Source organism: Hyla sarda, chromosome 9 (assembly GCF_029499605.1).
Source record: "Hyla sarda isolate aHylSar1 chromosome 9, aHylSar1.hap1, whole genome shotgun sequence".
NCBI lineage: Eukaryota > Metazoa > Chordata > Amphibia > Anura > Hylidae > Hyla > Hyla sarda.
In genome coordinates this window covers 31764183-31784289 of record NC_079197.1, presented here as the reverse complement: position 1 = coordinate 31784289, position 20107 = coordinate 31764183, and the positions used below count along the sequence as shown (strand labels likewise).

Below are 20107 nucleotides of genomic sequence, written 5' to 3'. Positions count from 1 at the left end.
AGCCGCTTTCTTTTTTTTTCTTATATAACATCTTATTCCTAAATATTGATAAAAAAAATGTATTAAAAGTTTTATATATGCAAATATGGTATAAATAAAAAGTACAGATCACGGCACAAAACATGAGCCTGCATACCGCCGTTTATACGGAAAAATTAAAAAAGTTATAGGTCTTCAAAATAGAGGGATTTTAAATGTACTAATTTGATTAAAAAGTTGCCGATTTTTTTTTAAGCGCAACAGTAATAGAAAAGTAATCATGGGTATCATTTTAATCGTATAAACCCAAAAAATTAAGAACACATGTCATTTTTACCGTAAATTGTACGGCGTGAAAACGAAACCTTCAAAAATTTGCTAAATTGCGGTTTTCTTTTTAATTTTCCCACACAAATAGTATTTTTTTTTGTTTCGCCATACATTTTATGGTGAAGTGAGTGATGGCATTACAACGGACAACTGGTTTTGCAAAAAACAAGCCCTCATACTAGTCTGTGGATGAAAATATAAAAAAAGAGTTATGATTCTTTGAAGGTGAGGATGAAAAAAAAAATTTAAAATGTAATTGTCTGAGTCCTTAAAGGGGTATTCCGCCCCTAGACATCTTATCCCCTATCCTCAGGATAGAGGATAGGATGTCAGATCGCCGGGGTCCCGCTGCTGGCGACCCCCGGGATCTCGGTTGCGGCACCGCGCAGACTCCGTGCGTAATAACCAGCGATACAGGGGCCGGAGCTTGGTTATGTCACGGCTCCACCCCTCGAGACATCACGGCCCGCCCCCTTAATGCAGGTCTATGGGTGGGGGAGTGATGGCTACCACGCCCCCTCCCATAGACTTGTATTGAGGGGCGGGCTGTTTCGGCACATGGGGGCGGAGCCATGACGTAACGATGCTCCAGCCCCTGTATTGCCCATCATTACGCACGGAGCGAGTCTGCTCTGTGCAGTAATGATAGCGGGGTGCCGTAGCCGAGATCCCAAAGGGTCCCCAGCAGCGGTACCCCGGCGATCTCACATCTTATACCCCATCCTTTGGATAGGGGATAAGATGTCTAGGGGCGGAGTAGCCTTTAAGGCCAAAATGGGTTGAGCTCTTAAGGGGTTAATATAGTAAGTTGTATTTAAGGGTGGCACCTGAGTCATGGTGCATAAACCTGTCAAAGAAGCCAGGAGCTGTGAAGTGCTCATTGTCCCTCCTTGTACCACCTGTTGTCTGTTGTTCCCTAAAAAAGAAGTTTGGATTTTCACATGATGTGTACTGCTGCTGCTGCTATTCTAGTTCTACTATACTGTGGATTAGAGAGGAGCGAAGTTACAGTGATTCGATTCGTAAAGAACTTCTCGGCTCGGCAGTTGCTGACTTTAGTCTGCATAAATTAGTTCAGCTTTCAGGTGCTCTGGTGGGCTGAAGACTCTCTCCTAGGACTGTATCCACCTTTTCCAGCCCACCGGAGCACCTGAAAGCTGAACTAATTTATGCAGGCTAAAGTCAGCAACTGCCGAGCCGAGAAGTTCGTGACGAATCAAATCACTTTAACTTCGCTCATCTCTAGTGTGGATTTCAGGACTGTCTTGCTCTATCTTGATGTCTGTGTAGATGCTGGGGGGGTTTCATGGATCTACCTTATTGGTGGATCAGGTGAGACGGGCAGTGAGTAGTGCAGACGTCACAATCCTTTCCTTCAGGTCTTATAATAACCGTAAATATGTAGTACCAGTTATAACTACCCTTATGTGCAAGTTGTGCCCTTTTAATAGTAGCATTTAAAATGGCCTTAACTCTGGATATGTGTGTCACAATACTTTTTAGGACTTTTTAGTATCAGATTAAAGTTTCTGGCATTTTAATAGAAGGCTCAGAAAACAAATGACCCTTTTCTAACAATTTATATTTATGCCCTTTTGATGAAAATGTGATTAAATGGCTCCCGGAACTTCAATTATTTTGCTCAGTTCTTAACACTGACATTTACAAACGCCACTTTCCTGACTCACAACGCTATTGTGATTCCTTTCCACATAAGAATATTCTGTGTCGAACAAAGGAGAAGTTAATGATCCTTTCTGTCAGACAATATTCACTTCTAAAATGATGTACTGTACTCCGATAAGTGACAACAATGATGCGCTTTTTGACCCTCTTTTCCGGAACACATATAGAACCTGAAACAGATTACGTGTTAGCAGCTTCTATTGTCTACGTTTATAGGCAAAGTGTATTATCTAAATCCCAACACCCTGTTCGTATCCTTCACCCGCACTGTGCAAGACTTTTTGTCCATATAACACTATTGTGTGGCACTAGAGGATGGGAATGGCTTTTGATAATAGAGCCAGTGTTTTGACATTTTAATAGACTAAAGTGTTTTAAAGTGTTACCAGAAGTGTTCAGCCTTGACTCTTGCAGCCCCATGTAAATTCGGACTCTGCAATGGTAGCAAAGCAAACATCTCCTCTGCTGCATGTAAACTTTTTCTTGAAAAAAATCTAAACAGACTGAAACAGAACTTCACATAATTACATATCTTCTTGGTGACACAATTAAAAAGGAATATAATGGTCCATAATAAAAGTGAAAATTACCCCATTTCGCTGTTGGTAAAATAGCCCAGCAGCAAGAAAGGCGATATTATGTCATCCCATCCACAGTGTGTGACAGGGAACCTCACTTTTACAGGGTATGATGGTTTCGGTGCCTACAAATGGCGTCACACATTGCATAGAAATATTTCCTGGGTAGAATACTTCTGTAATATGGCATCCATTGGGGGCACAGATCTATGATTAAAGGGGTACTCCAGGGGGGGAAAAAATGTGAAATCAACTGGCAGAAAAACTATACATATTTGTAAATAACTTCTGTTTACAAATCTTAATCCTTCCAGTACTTCTCAGCTGCTGTATGCTCTGAAGGAAGTTGTATAGTCTTTCCAGTCTTAGCGCAGTGCTCTTTGCTGCCCCCTCTGTCAATATCTGGAACTGTCTAGGGTAAGAGAGGTTCGCTATACGGATTTGCTCAAGCTCCAGACAGACAGAGGTGGCAGCAGAGAACACTGTGGTCAGACTGGAAAGAACTACAGCAGGGGTCTGACTAAAGTCAGCCCAATGATCAGCTGATCGTCATAGGTCTTGTTTCAGAAGCTCTTGATGTGTGGCAGCCACAGCAGGGGACAAGTGCTATTGCATGCCAGCCATTCAAATAGAAGGTAGTCAGTGTTCCTGCTGTTCTCTCTCCTCACTGGCTACAGAACACCCCCTCTATGGTGTAATGATCACAGTGTTTTCCATACTGTGGGGGATATAATCAAAACTCTTTGCATCAAAAAATGTCACACTTTGCTCCAAAATTTTTGTGCAAAAAAGTTTTTTACATGAAAATGATCCAAGGTTTGACAAAGTCATGGAAGTTTTGCAAAAGTGGGCGGGGTGAAGTAAATGTCATGATATTTTATGATTTTACATGATATTTTGAAAGGGGTAAGAGTCTATTTTACATAAAAAGTTTCACACCAGCTCTTTGTTAGTGTAGAAATCACACACACACAAAAAAAAAATGTTTTTTTCTTGAAATATAAAAACTTATTATTGAAGAATGATAATAAAAAATAATTTTTTTTTCAGGGTCACAGCACCTACACTCACATTGAACCCTTAAACATATTTCATCCACACAGTTATCGCTCATCTGGGCACTAGTAATAACGGAATATTGCGTGAGATGCTTCCGCTGGAATTCTACGCGATTTACATTAAATCAGCAATATGAGCGCAAAATGAAATTAGTAAAAAATAAATAAAATAAAATAAAATTTTGGCACCAAACTCTGCTATTCTGGCACAAAACAAAAGAATGGCGTGAAAACCCCCCAAAAGTGGCGCAAAAATTAACTATTGCATATTGCTGTAACAGAAATGAAAGTAGTTTTCGAATATGTCTCCCAGTGTGTCCCCAGCTGTTGCAAAACTACAACCCCCAGCATGCCCGGACAGCTAAAGTAGTTTTCGAATATGTCCCCCAGTGTGTTACCAGCTGTTGCAAAACTAAAACCCCCAGCATGCCAAGACAGTTAAAGTAGTTTTCAAATATGTCTCTAGCTGTTGTAAAACTACGAAACTGCATGCTGAGAGTTGTAGTTTTGCAACAGCTGAAGACACACTGTTTGGAAAACACTGAAATCTAAACATTTGTGTACAATAGATTTTCATACAAAGTTACCTTTTGGTTTCCATTAACATTCCACAGATGTCATAATTGTCATGCAAGTGCCAGGTCAGCGCCTTACTGGCGGTCTAAAGTCTTCAACCCGGTAAGACCACCACAACATGCAACGTTAGCATGAAAATAAGGCATTGTCACATCCACCTCCGACTGGCGGATGATACTCATCACTAAGTGACGGATTAGTTTCCTACTGTCAGAAAAATGATTGATGACTACCAGGGAGCAGAGACCCCACTGAGTGATTCTCACATGTCACATAATTGACACAGGGACGGCCATTCTTTCCTCCTTCCATTATTTCATTAGCACCCTGACCCAGAATGCAAAGTCACCCGACTGTACAGGGCGGACAAATCATTGTAGTCGGAGATTCATTAGCAGCTAATTGCAGGACTCTCCAGCCCTTGGGTGATCCTGGTACACGAATCCACTACATACAATTGGGGGAATCATTTCATAAAAACTACGATTTCTAACCAACAATACTTAAAGTGCTTAAATTTTTTTTTTTACATTAAGCATTACTCCGTTTTGAAAGAAACGAAAAAAACGCTGAAGGAGAATTCAGCATTAATTCAGCACCAAAATTTAACCCCTTAAGGACCAGGCCAATTTTCACTGTAGGACCAGAGCGTTTTTTGCACATCTGACCACTTTCACTTTAAGCATTATTAACTCTGGGATGCTTTTACCTTTCATTCTGATTCCGAGATTGTTTTTTCGTGACATATTCTACTTTATGTTATTGGTAAAATTGTGTCGATACTTGCATCATTTCTTGGTGAAAAATTCCAAAATTTGATGAAAAAAATTGAAAATTTTGCATTTTTCTAACTTTGACGCTCTCTGCTTGTAAGGAAAATAAACATTCTAAATAAATTATATCTTGATTCACATATACAATATGTCTACTTTATGTTTGCATCATAAAGGTGACATGTTTTTACTTTTGGAAGACATCAGAGGGCTTCAAAGTTCAGCAGCAATTTTCAAATTTTTCACCAAATTTTCCAAATCGGAATTTTTCATGGACCAGTTCAGGTTTGAAGTGGATTTGAAGGGTCTTCATATTAGAAATACCCCACAAATGACCCCATTATAAAAACGGCACCCCCCAAAGTATCCAAAATGACATTCAGTAAGTGTGTTAACCCTTTAGGTGTTTCACAGGAATAGCAGCAAAGTGAAGGAGAAAATTCAAAATCTTCATTTTTTACACTCGCATGTTCTTGTAGACCCAGTTTTTGAATTTTTACAAGAGGTAAACTGAAAAAAATCCTCTCACAATTTGTAACCCAATTTCTCTCGAGTAAAAAAATACCTCATATGTGTATGTCAAGTGTTCAGCGGGCGCAGTAGAGGGCTCAGAAGGGAGGGAGCGACAATGGGATTTTGGAGAGTGAGATTTTCTGAAATGGTTTTTGGAGGGCATGTCACATTTAGGAAGCCCCTATGGTGCCAGAACAGCAAAAAAATAAATAAATAAAAATAAAAAAATAAAAAACATGGCATACTATTTTGGAAACTACACCCCTCAAGGAATGTAACGAGGGGTACAGGGAGCCTTAACACCCCACAGGTATTTCACAACTTTTTGTTAAAGTCGGATGTGTAAATGAAAAAAAAAAAATCTTTTCACTAAAATGCTGGTTTTTCCCCAAATTTAACATTTTTACAAGGGGTAATAGGAGAAAATTCCCCCCAAAATTTGTAACCCCATTTCTTCCGAGTATGGAAATACCCCATGTGTGGACATCAACTACAATGCTCAGAAGAGAAGGAGCGCCGTTAAAGGGGTACTCCGGTGAAAACCTTTTTTCTTTTAAATCAACTGGTGGCAGAAAGTTAAACATATTTGTAAATTACTTCTATTAAAAAATCTTAATCCTTCCAGTACTTATTAGCTGCTGAAGAGGAAATTCCTTTCTTTTTGGAATACTGATGACATCACAAGCACAGTGCTCTCTGCTGACATCTCTGTCCATTTTGGCAACCATGCATAGCAGATGTATGCTAAGGGCAGCATGGTGGCTCAGTGGTTAGCACTGCTGCCTTGCAGTGCTGGGGACTTGGGTTCAAATCCCACTAAGGACAACAATAAATAAACTATTATTATTATAAGAACGTCAGCAGAGAGAACTGTGCTCGTGATGTCATCAGAGAGCCTTCCAAAAAGAAAATAATTTCCTCTGTAGTATTCAGCAGCTAATAAGTACAGGAAGGATTATGATTTTTTTAATAGAAGTAATTTACAAATATGTTTAACTTTCTGCCACCAGTTGATTTAAAAGAAAAAAGGTTTTCACCGGAGTACCCCTTTAAGCTTTTGAAAAGGGAATTTGTTTGGAATGGAAGTCAGGGGCCATGTGCGTTTACAAAGCCCCCCGTGGTGCCAGAACAGTGGACCCCCCCCCCCCCCACGTGACCCCATTTTGGAAACTACATCCTTCAAAGAATTTAATGAGGGGTGCAGTGAGCATTTACACCCCACTGGCGTTTGACAGATCTTTGGAACAGTCGGCTGAGCAAATGAAAGATTACAATTTTCATTTTCACGGACCACTGTTCCAAAAATCTGTCAGACCCCTGTGGGGCGTAAATGCTCACTGTACCCCTTATTACATTACATGAGGGGAGTAGTTTCCAAAATGGGGTCACATGTGGGTATTTATTGTTTTGCGTTTATGTCAGAACCGCTGTAAAATCAGCCACCCCTGTGCAAATCACCAATTTAGGCCTCAAATGTACATAGTGCGCTCTCACTCCTGAGCCTTGTTGTGCACCCGCAGAGCATTTTACGCCCACATATGGGGTATTTCCGTACTCAGGAGAAATTGCGTTACAAATATTGGGGGTCTTTTTTTCCCTTTTACCTCTTGTGAAAATAAAAAGTAAAGGACAACACCAGCATGTTAGTGTAAAAAAAGAAAAAATGTTTACAACATGCTGGAGTAGACCCATACTTTACTTTTTCATAAGGGGTAAAAGGAGAAAAAGCCCCCCAAAATTTGTAGTGCAATTTCTCCCGAGTACGGAAATACCCCATATGTGGCCCTAAACTGTTTCCTTGAAATACGACAGGGCTCCGAAGTGAGAGAGCGCCATGCGCATTTGAGGACTAAATTAGGGATCGCATAGGGGTGGACATAGGGGTATTCTACGCCAGTGCTTCCCAAACAGGGTGCCTCCAGCTGTTGCTAAATGTCAGTGGCTGTCCGGAAATGCTGGGAGTTGTTGTGTTGCAACAGCTGGAGGCTCCGTTTTGGAAACACTGCCGTACAATAAATTTTTCATTTTTATTTGGGGGGGTCAGTGTACGGGGGTGTATATGTTGTGTTTTACCCTTTATTTTATGTTAGTGTAGTGTTTTTAGGGTACATTCGCACTGGCGGCGGTTTAGGAGCTTACCGTTAGGAGTATGCGCTGTGGCGAAAAATCTGCCGCAGCTTATACTTGAAGCAGGAAACTTACTGTAAACCTGCCTGTGTGAATGTACCCTGTTTCAAAACTACAACTCCCAGCATGCACTGACAAAGTGAATGCTGGGAGTTGTACTTTTGCAACAGCTGGAGGCACACTGGTTGGAAAACCTTCATTTAGGTTCTGTTACCTAACTCAGTATTTACCAACCAGTGTGCCTCCAGCTGTTGCAAAACTACAACTCCCAGCATGTACTGATCGCCGAAGGGCATGCTGGGAGATGTAGTTATGCAACAGCTGGAGGTACACAACTACAACTCCCAGCATGCCGAGACAGCTGTTTGCTGTTAGGGCATGCAGGGATTTGCAGTTTGCAACCTCTGCAGGGCTACAATTTAGAGATCTCCAAACTGTGGACGTCCAGCTGTTGCAAAACTACAAATCACAGCATGCCCTGACAGCAAACTGCTGTTTGGGCATGCTAGGAGCTGCAGTTTTGCAACATCTGGAGGGCCACAGTTAGAGATCACTGCCTAACAGCTGTCTGGGCATGCTGGGAGTTGTAGTTTTGCAACATCTGGAGGGTTACAGTTTATAGTGTCTCAAACTGTACCCTCCAGATGTTGCTAGGTAACTTACCGGCTTCCGTCGGATCCAGCCAGCCGCACAACATCGCCGGACTCCGATCTCCTCCACCGATGGTCGCCCGCAGCCTCGCCAGCAGGGTAAGTGGACGTCGGCGCCGATCCTCTGTCGGTTCCCCGTTCTGCCCCGCCTATTGTGGGTGGGCAGAACGGGGAAACCGAAAGTAAAGCCCCCCCCCCCCCCCGATCTGCTATTGGTGGTCGCGTCTAGACCACCAATAGCAGGGATAGGAGGGGTGACCCCTCTGCCACCTCACTCCTATGCCTTCAGCGGGATCGTGGGTGTCTTGGACAACCGCGATCCCCGTTATATTCCGGGTCGCCGGGTCACCATAGACCCATATGACCCGGAAGTGAATTCACTTGCGATTTGCGGCGATCGCCGACATGGGGGGGGGTCTGATGACCCCCCTGGGCATTTGCGCGGTGTGCCTGCTGATAAATATCAGCAGTCACCCCCTTCCGGTCCCCGCCCGGCGTGCGGCAGGGACCGAAATTCCCACGGGCGTACAGGTACGCCCTTGGTCCTTAAGTACCAGGGAGCAAAGGCATACCTGTATGCCCTTGGTCCTTAAGGGGTTAAATTAATTTACAATTACACAATTTTCTAGTTTCCCAATTTTAAAGGGGAAGTGGGAAAAAAAAAATTTGCAAATCAACTGGTGCCAGAAAGTTAAACAGAGTTGGTAAATTACTTCTATTAAAAAATCTTACATGAAAACTGTCAGCCTGTTCACCCACACTAAACCCAATACACTGGGCTATAATGTGGATGAACAGGAGTCCAACAAGGGGTCACCTAATTAAATATGTCCCGTAGGTCCTGAGGGTGAACAGGACTGTTTTCCTTTAAGCCTTCCAGTACTTATCAGCTGCTATATGCTCCAAAGGAAGTTGTGTAGTTCTTTCCAGTCTGACCACAGTACTCTGGACAGTTCCTGACACTGACAGAAGTGGCAGCAGAGAGCACTGTGGTCAGACTGGAAAGAACTACACAAGTTCCTCAGGAGCATACAGCAGCTGATAGGTACTAGAAATCTGTTTAACTTTCTGTTTTCCACCGGAGTACCCCTTAAATGTTATTTTTCCGATTCAAACAGCTGCTGCTTAAAGGGTAGTCTAGGAAACTGAACTTTTTAGACACTTACCCCCTATCCATAGAACTTTTGTATGGGATCCGGCTACTTACACGCTTAACGCTATTCGCCTCGCCTTACTTGATGAAGACAAGTGACAAAACAAATAATCCATAGAAACAAGCGTATAGCGATCAAACAATAATGTCTTTATCAAACATATATGCAAAAAAGACATAAATAAAAAAACATTAAAATGCTGAGAGCAGAGGTGAGCGAGGTTACAGTGATTCGATTCGTCATGAACTTAGGACTGTATCCACCTTTTCCAGCTCACCAGGGCACCTGAACTCATTTATGCAGTTCATGACTTATCCTGCATAAATTAGTTCAGCTTTCATGTGCTCCGGTGGGTTGGAAAAGGTATATACAGTCCTAAGTTTGTGACGAATCGAATCACTGTAACTTCACTCATCTCTAGCTGAGAGGTATAACGTATGAATGCGGCTGGTAAGAGTGTGTCTTCTTTGGACATACATCTAATACATTAGGAACATTGTCGTTAATGTTGTGAAGACAAGTGACAGCCCACTCAGCCAACCACCAACTGAGGTGAGACATCTATGTGGCCAGTGTTTGGCTGAGCGGTTCGCCACTTGCGTTAATCCAGTAAGGTGGAGGGCGCTCTGCTCTGAGGACGTGCAAGTAGCTGGGGCTCCATACAGATTACGTGGGGTTCCAGCCGTCAGACCTCCAGTGACCAGACACCTATCGGCTATGCTAAGAATAAGGGATAAGTGTTGAAGGTTCCCACGTGCCATATTTTGCTGTGTATTTGCTGCTGTGTATTTTCTTTCCCATTGAAGTCAATGGGTAGCAAAATCAGTTGCGAAAGAATATATGCAGCAGCAAATACGCAGCAAAATACGGCACGTGGGAACGTGCCCTAAAATGATGTTTTAGTGAAATACACTGCGGGTGTGCTATGTGTGACCCTGCTCTTAGGATGCATTACACGTACAGTATCCTGCATATATATATATATATATATATATATATATATATGCGCAGGATTTGGTGCTGCAGACTTGAAGCTGTGTTAAGTCAAATAATTTACATTGAAATCTGCAGCATCAAATCCTGCGCATCAAATATATGCAGGATACTGAACGTGTAATACATCCTAAGGGGTAGGGTCACATGTAGTGCAGCGTATGTCAATGTATCAATGTTCAGCCAAAGTAAAGAATATATTATTGTGATAAGGGAGCCTGTCAGTGTTTAATGCTGCCCGTATTCCCCACAGTATAAAACTTTAAGAAAGTCTGCTGCTTGTCCATTGAGACTGACAGCAGTTTTGCAGACAGTTTTGCAACAGCTGGAGACACAGGCCCTTATTTACTAAGAGTGGAGTGTAAGTTTCTTTGTGGGTTTTAATTCCCTACATTTTTTTTCCACAGTATTTACTAAGGTTTCCCAAAATTTTCCACTTTCCCTACATTTTTCTTTTTTTTACACATGCTCTGATCTGTCTGGTTTTCCTCAGATGAAATCCACCACATTTTCTGTGGAAACCTTAGTAAATATGTTGGGTTTTTCTGAAAATGTCTTCGGTGACCATGACCCCTTTTCCCGACGGCCACGACCCTTTTTCGGGTTTTCTTAGCAAAATGGAGAGTTAGTCGGGTTTTTTTCAATTCTAGTGCAAATTCTGGCGCAGACAGAATTTCTGGCGCAATTCCCCAGATTCTGGAGCACAACCCTACAAAACATGTAGGGTTTGCAATAGTAAATGTGGGCCACTGTTCGGAAAACACTGACTTAGCAGGAGGTTTATGTGAAGTCTAACCCAATACTGCCATCTGTGGTTTGTGCATGGAGAACCAGCCTAACGTAAAAGAAAACCTCTCTCATTTACCAATAGTTAAATGTTTCTTTATTTTTTTAGATGCAAACGGCTACCATCAGGTCCCAATGAACCCCATTCACTTGCATGCGGTCCATCAGTGATCCAGTAATTTTACAGGAATTTAGTGGGGGGGAAAAATTGTGCTTGCAATATTTTCTTCTCTCCGTTAAACCAGTGAGATGGGCAGTGAGCAGAGCCGATGTCACAATCCTTTCATTCAGGTCTTATAATAACCATAAATATGTAGTACCAGTTATAACTACCCTTATGTGCAAGTTGTGCCCTTTTAATACTAATATTGAAAACGGTCTCAACTCTGGATATGGGTACCACACTACTTTTTAGGACCTTTTAGTACCAGATTTAAGCTTCTGGCACCTTAATAGAAGGCTCAGAAAACAAATGTCCCTTTTCTAACAATTTATATTTATGCCTTTTTGATGTAAATGTGACTGAATGGCTCCCGGAACTTCAATTATTTTGCTCAGTTCTTAACACTGACATTTACAAACGCCACTTTCCTGACTCACAACGCTATTGTGATTCCTTTCCACATAAGAATATTCTGTGTCGAACAAAGGAGAAGTTAATGATCCTTTCTGTCAGACAATATTCACTTCTAAAATGATGTACTGTACTCCGATAAGTGACAACAATGATGCGCTTTTTGACCCTCTTTTCCGGAACACATATAGAACCTGAAACAGATTACGTGTTAGCAGCTTCTATTGTCTACGTTTATAGGCAAAGTGTATTATCTAAATCCCAACACCCTGTTCGTATCCTTCACCCGCACTGTGCAAGACTTTTTGTCCATATAACACTATTGTGTGGCACTAGAGGATGGGAATGGCTTTTGATAATAGAGCCAGTGTTTTGACATTTTAATAGACTAAAGTGTTTTGTAGAAGTGTAACCAGAAGTGTTCAGCCTTGACTCTTGCAGCCCCATGTAAATTCGGACTCTGCAATGGTAGCAACGCAAACATCTCCTCTGCAATAAAAGTTCAATAAAAACAAAAACTGCTGGTCAGCTCACCACGTGTAGTATGCAGGCACTTTGTATATGGTCCGGATGAAGGAGACCGTTCTCCCCAGTTATCTCAGCATTTTAGAGCGACATGTCGCTTCATTTTTAGCCGGATTACCAGATTTTAAATTAAACGCTAAATATGAATTTAATTTTTGTTTTACCTGGGAGCTGGATCCTTCTACTATTGTCAGTGCTACATCTCCCTCTGCTGCATGAAAACTTTTTCTTATAAAAAAATAAAAATAAAAATGTAAAGAGATTAAACAGAACTCCACATAACATCTGCTTGGTGACACAATAAAAAAAGGAATATAATAGTCCATAGTAAAAGTGAAAACTACCCCATTTCACCGTTGTACCTAGCAATGTTTCTTAGGTAGACTACTTCTGTAATATGGCATTCATTGGGGCACAGATCTAGGATTACTCTGATTCTACTCTGGACAGTTCCTGACACTGACAGAGGTGGCAGCAGAAAGCACTATGGTCAGACTGGAAAGAACTACACAACTTCCTCAGGAGCATACAGCAGCTGATAAGTACTGAAAGGGTTAAGATATTTAAATAGAAGTAATTTACAGATCTGTTTAAATTTCTGGCACAAGCTTTAATGTTTTCAATTCAAACAGCTAAATGCTTAAAAGGAAAAACTGTCACATGTTTGCTCCCGCACTATCCACAGGTACTGATGGATAGTGCGGGAGACGCTGATTCCTACGATCCCTACCTTGGCTGGATCCCCCTGGCCGTTCGACCGCAATCTTAGTCTTATTATATGTGGAAATCTGTCTGTAACTGGCACGGGTGGGGTTTCTGTAGCTTAACCTTCACTGAGGTCCACGCCGCCCGTCCGCAGCACCGCCCGCCTATGAATATTCATTCCCCCCCCCCTCCAGTTAGGAGCGGCGGAGAGAGGGAGAGCTGGAGGGAGGGGGGATGAATATTCATAAGCTGACGTCAGTGCCAGTAAGCTACAGAAACCCCGCCCGTGCCAATTACAGACAGATTTCCACATATAATAAAACTAAGATTGCAGGCGAAAGGCCGGGCGGATCCGGCCAAGGTAGAGATCGTAGGAATCAGTGTCTCCCGCACTATCCATCAGTACCATAGAACTCCTGTATGGGAACCGGCTACTTACACCTCCTCTAAACTACCGTCCTTCTGGCCGGATTACCGACGGAACTCCGAATAGAGTCCGACAGCAATGTGAACAAGGCCTAAGTTATGGCTGCCCATGAAAATCAGATATTATTTACATCCTCTTGATCTCCAGGTTAAAAGAACTTTTGTTAACAAACAATGTGTCATACATAAGTCGTCAAATAGCAGTTTCCCATACTCCCACTGAACAGCCTGCAGCTTCCATCTACAAAGAAGTAGTCCTAATGAAACAACTAATTTAAGGGTGCATTTAGTCCGTTTGGGTCATATTTGAACCATATCAGTTTTATTGCCAGACTAAAAACCATGGCAGACCACGGTTTTCAGTCAAGCAACAAAACTGGACACAGTGCAAAAATGACCCGACCGGAGTCATTATCTGACTCAGTCCGGCTCATTTAATGAATGGCATGCAGTGCGACTGGATTTTAAATTTCCCCACCGGACCAAGCAGCCGTATCACACAATTGTGATGTAAATGTAACCTTAAACTTTTCTTTTCTGGATCCAACTGCTCAAAAATACATGCAAAAACTGCATTATGTGCCCACAGCCTATGGGTTGCAATAACTGGTTGTTACCCAACATTAGTGGGCCAGCCATACCAATGCACCTCAGGGCTAGGTAACAGCCCAAGTGCACCAAATCATCTAACTTGCATGTTTAGGGAATATGTCTACAACAGAAGGACGGAAAAAAACAAAACTGTAAAAACTAGTGTAATCAGCATCACCCCCACTGCAGTGGTCCCTCAACTTACAATGGTCTCAACATACAATATTTTCAACATACAATAGTCTTTTCTGGACCATTGTAACTTGAAGCCATATTCACCATACAATGCTACAGACAGTCCAGATCTAAAAACGTGTCATTGGATGGAAGAACTGACCAATCAGAATGGACATTTCACTTGTAAAACATCTGTATTACTGAAGTGCATGTACTGACTGGCTGTCTCGTAGCGCCATCTACAGTACAGGAAGGTACTACATGTTCTGTACTCTTGATCTGTGTCAGGGTTAGCTGCCCCTGTGGACACCAGGTGTGTTCATACTGGCCCTGATTTACTATTGTAAACCCGACCTGTTTTGTCAGGTTGTGCACCAGATTCTGGCGCATTGCACCAGAAATTCTGTCTTTGCCAGAATTTGCGTCAGAATTGAAAAAAAAACTCGACCAACTCTCCATTTTACTGAGAAAACCCAGGAAAGGGGTGTGACCATTGGGGAAAGGGGTGTGGTCTCCAAGAAGTGGGAGTGTCCCCGTTTTTTTTTTTTATCCCAACATATTTACTAAGGTTTCCACTGAAAATGTGGTGGATTTGAGCTGAGGAAAACCCCATGGATTGTGTAAAAATAGCAAAATGTAGGGAAAGTGCAAAATGTAGGAAAAGCTTAGTAAATACAGTGAAAAAATATATTTTCGGGAAAAAAGCCTACAAAGAAAAGTACACTCCACTCTTAGTAAATCAGGGCCATAGTGTGTACTGCACAGGACCCTGAAGAAGCTCCTGTCCTCTACATAGACAGTGATCTACAGCCTCCAACCGATCTTTCTTACTTTTATATGTAAGGACTTGCTTTATCTCTATTAGTTGTCTACCTATTTTTCTTTAATTCTTACTTATTCCAATTTTTGGATGACATTTTGGAGGCTTCAGAACCAATTACAAGGTTTCCATAGAGTTATGGTCTCAATGTACAATGGTTTTAACATACAATGGTCATCTTGGAACCAATAAATATTGTAACTTGAGGGACCACTGTATAAGCCAGTACTAAAACATTAGTGGGGGTGATGCTGATGTCAGATTCCCTTTATGCGATCACCCTTCTACTTGAACTACGCTTGCATCAGGGAGCATTCTACCCATGCAATACCACCGTAAGGGTACGTTCAGACGAGCGGATTTGCAGCGGATTTTACGCTACAGATCCGCCCTGTATATGCTGGCTTTACATGTGCCTGCTCGGTGCGGCAATACGCCGCTACGTGCAGACACACTGAAACGATGTGCGAGTCGCCGCGCATGCGCGGTGTACTTGCACGCATAGCGGCCGCACCCCCTGCTCAATGAGCTGCCGCGATGTGTGAGTATACTGCGCATGCGCGCAGCGACTCGCATATCGCAATGTGTCTGCTCATAGCGGTGTATTGCCGCTCCGAGCAGGCACATGTAAGGTCAGCATATAGGAGGTCCTTCATCGGCGGATCCGCAGCGAAATACGCTGCGAAAATCCGCTCTTCTGAACGTACCCTTAGGTTTAAGAGTGAAGGATGGCTTTTACTCTACTGCTCGACTCTTTCTGGAGAATTATGAAGGAATACAACAGTTAAATAGGTAAATGTGTTGAGAGTCTGAAAAAAAAAAAAAAAGGTTAAAAACTGAATGTGACCATAAATACCGAGCACCTGCAGGGACAACACGACGATACTACCACATCAATACTGAAGGACCCTGCAGGCAAAATGTGTTCTGAAAGAAAAAAACAGCAGATTTCTCTTTTTTGCTCCAGCATCCTCAGGGGACACAGCAGGACCGAGCTCTCCTGATAAGGTGATTATTTCATTAAGCCTTCAGAAGAGGACGACGGTCGAGCTTATCAAGAGACAAAAGCATAATGAACCGAACAGGGGGAAGAACAGCTGCTGAGATATAATGGCAGCAGTAATTGTTCTGTAATGGAAAATTTACAACTAAATACAGTAAAACACGTGGATGGGGCAGTATAAAACCCCATTTATAGGATGCAATAAGTATCTGCATGGCTTTGAAAGCCTACAGCAGATTATGCAGATTTGGTAGAGATTTTATTTGTAATATATATATATATATATATATATATATATATATAGTTTTTTTCTTGCAACTTGTTTTAAACTTGGCTAACTATACATGGAAATCATCAACAAGCTGCTTTTTCTAAGCTTGGGGAATGGCTCCCTTATTGCAAAGGGAATGGCTATTATTATTTTCATCATGATTCTATAAATCCAACTGTTAGCACACTGTTTTCCTTATCAATGTGCCCCCAGCTGTTGCAAAACTACAATGCATGCATTCTCCATGGAAGTGCCAGAGATACACGAGTACTGTACTCAGATAGGTCTGGTGCTCCCATAGACAGTGCATGGAGCATGTACCGACAAGGAGAGATGGGGTCCTATTCTGGAAATTACAAGGGGGTCACATAGGTCGGACCCCCGGCAATCAAATACTTATCCCCTACCCTGTGAATAGGAGATACATTTTAATGTAGTTGAGCGCCCCTTTACAGGGATAAAGCAGTAGGTACAATCTATTTACCTTTCTAAACCTGCACTGATCCAGTGTTAAGGCTCTTGTCAGCACACCAGTTTTCCTTTTGGAACGTTCGTCACGTGACGGTCAGCGTCCTTGACGGTCACGTTCCATACTCAGGGCATCTTGGTGATGTACAACACATGACCACCAAGGCTGTGGTGGTGACGTGATAACATTACCAAATGGAAGACCGGGGTGCTGACGGAGCCTGGTCTCTGAACAGTAAGTAACTACTGGTTTATTATTTTAAAGGATTTGGGGTTCTTTAACCCCTTAAGGTCCATTTCGGCCTTAAGGACTCAGCTAATTTTATTTTTACATTTTGTTTTTTCATCGTCGCCTTCTAAAATTCATAACTTTTATATTTTCATCCACAGACAAGTATAATGGCTTGTTTTTTGCGCAAAAAAAAATACTACTTGTGTGGGGAATTTGAAAAGAAAACCGCAATTTTTCGTTTTCACGCTGTACAATTTACTGTAAAAATGACATGTTTTCTTAATTCTGTGGGTCGACGATTAAAATAATACCCATGATTACATACTTTTCTATTATTGTACCCCTTTAAAAAAAATTGCTAACTTTTTAACCAAATTAGTAAGTTTAAAATCCCGCTATTTTGCGGTGATCTATACTTATTATTGATACCATCTATACTTTTTATTGATGCATATATAAAACTTTTAATAAAAATGTTACAAAAAAGCAGCAATTTTGGACTTTTTTATATTTTAATAGTTCGGATATTTACGCACGCGGCGATACTAAATATGTTTATTGTATTTATTTACATTTTTTAACACTTTTTGAGGGTAAAATGGGAAAAAGGGACAATTTACATTTTTATTGGGAGAGGGGATTTTTTAAAATGTTTTACTTTTTTTAATTTTTTTTTAACACGGTCATGTATGGCGAGGAGGAAAAAATGAACACGCAAAAATAAAATTGGCCTGCTCCTTAAGGTGAAAATGGGCTTGGTCATTAAGGGGTTAAAAATCTTAATCCTTCCACTACTTTTTAGGGGCTATATCCTACAGAGGAAATGCTTATCTTTTTAGATTTCTCTGATGTCATGACCACAGTGCTCTCTGCTGACCTCTGCTGTCTATTTTAGGTACTGTCCGGAGCAGCATGTTTGCTATGAGGATTTTCTCCTGTTCTTAAAATGGACAGCAGAGGTCAGTAGAGAGCACTGTGGTCATGACATCAGATAAATCTAAAAAGATAAGTATTTCCTCTGTAGTATATAACCCCTAAAAAGTACTCGAAGGATTAAGATTTTTTAATAGAAGTAATTTACAAATCTGTTTAACTTTCTGGCGCCAGTTGATTTAAAAAAAAAAAAGTTTTACATGGTAGGACCCCTTTAAGATTTTTAACTAGAAGTAATTTACAAATCTGTTTAAATTTCTGGCACCCTGGCACCAGTTCATTTAAAAAAAAAAAAATAAGTCTTCCACCGGAGTACCCCTTTAAGGAGTTTAAATTTATTTATTTATTTATTTATTATTTTTTTTTAAACCTTTAGGATACAATTTATTACATGTAAACATGTAAAGGAGTATTAGTTGTGCCCTCTGGCTACTGAAAACAGCCAGATGGGAAGCAGGAATGCGTCAGAATCCCACTTTAAACGCCTTTATCAGCCCCAGGATGTACCCATACTGCCTGGGGCAGGAAAAGATCTTTTCTCTCGTCCTTAGGCTCTATTATATCTGGAATATAGTATTTAAGGGTATTGGGCAGCACTGTAGGCATGGCTATGGAAGCAAAGTAGTAGCAGGATGATAGTGTAAAGCATTGGGGTTGTGTTGATATAGAGCAATGTTTCCCAACCAGGGTGCCTTCAGCTGTTGCAAAACTTCAACTGTCAGCATGCCCGGACAGCCTTTGGCTGTCCAGGCATTCTGGGAGTTGTAGTTTTTCAACAGCTGGAAGCAGCCTGGTTGGGAAACACTGCTAAAGAGGGTGGGGATAGATGTCTTAGTATATTCTGAAGTCATTAGGAGACATCATCATATGTGTCTAGGCTGGATGGAGAAGAAAAGAGAAGACAACAACTACAATCAGAAGACGACCCCTGTAGTCACAAATGCAATAGTTCTGTGACTGCATTTGATCAGGTCAGATCCGCTTTAACATGACCAGAATACAAAAGGAGTTTTAGGGTCTAATTCAGATCAACAGTTAAACATAGAAAACATATTAAAGCATTTGGATCCTATAGAACAGTGGTCTCCAACCTGCGGACCTCCAGATGTTGCAAAACTACAATTCCCAGCATGCCCGGACAGCCATTGGCTGACCGGGCATGCTGGGAGTTGTAGTTTTGCAACATCTGGAGGTCCGCAGGTTGGAGACCACTGCTATAGAAGTATACAGAAAAGTAGAATTGAATAGCCTCTTTCTTCATTCCTCTTTATTTCAGCGTGAAAATTCCTTGTGAATTACGCACAATTAGTAAAAATGACAACAATTTTCTTGTGAATTCCTAAGTCTGAACATTCCTAAATCCCGAAGAGGTACAAATTATTACTTTGTAGGGAACCCAAATGTGACATTATTCCAGTGTGGGGCATTAAGAGGAGAACTATTACTAAGAGGAATAAAATGGCCACTATAACAGATAAGGCTGGGTTCTGTTCACGTTTTGTTAAATACGGTTCCCGTATACGGCTTAATCGCGGCGCCCGCACTCAGCCGTATTCGGGAACCGTATTTAATGTATGTCTATGAGCCGACCGGAGTGAACCACAGCCTCCGGTCGGCTTAATTTTCGGCCGTATGTGGTTTCCCGACCGCAGGCAAAAATGTGGTCGACCGTTAAAACCGTACAGGATGCAAAACGGACACAACCTGAAGCATCTTTTGGCATATGGTTTTCAATGGAGAGTCAATGCATACGGTTTTCAATACGGTTCAGTACGGTTTTCACATAGAAAACGTATACGGGAACTGTACTGCAAAAACGTGGTGTGAATGCAGCCTTAGTCTAAAACCGGCCCTGACTGCAGATCCGCTCAGTTAAAGAAGAACTCCCATTTATAAACACTTATCCCATATCCTAAGGATAAGTTTTAGATTGTGGGGAGTCCGACCTCTGGGACCCCCGTGATCTCTTGCACTGCACCCCCACTCTGTGTCGACCACAGCATGAAGCTGCGGCCCTCACGCCCATCCATGCAGCTCTATGGCAGAGCCGGAGATTGCTGAGTGCAGGACCCCGACTCTCCCATAGAGCTGCATTGAGTGGGCGTGTCGGCCGCAGCTTTGTGCTATGGTAGGATACCCCATTCAGAAGCAAGCCAGGGAGCCATTCGGGAGACCCCAG

The 20107-nt window shown here is 41.8% G+C and overlaps 1 protein-coding gene across 3 annotated transcripts in view; it reads right to left on the bottom strand.

The window, feature by feature from the left end:
* Positions 1–20107, bottom strand: part of NR6A1 (nuclear receptor subfamily 6 group A member 1) — a 267100-nt gene that overhangs the window by 243297 nt on the left and 3696 nt on the right. Inside the window, exon 1 of one of the 3 annotated variants that reach the window (XM_056540029.1) lies at positions 12467–12510. The exons of the other annotated variants lie outside the window; for them this stretch is intronic. The gene's annotated coding sequence lies outside the window, so the exon portion shown is untranslated. Of the gene's footprint in view, positions 1–12466; positions 12511–20107 lie in introns of those variants that run through there. 3 annotated transcript variants of the gene reach the window in all.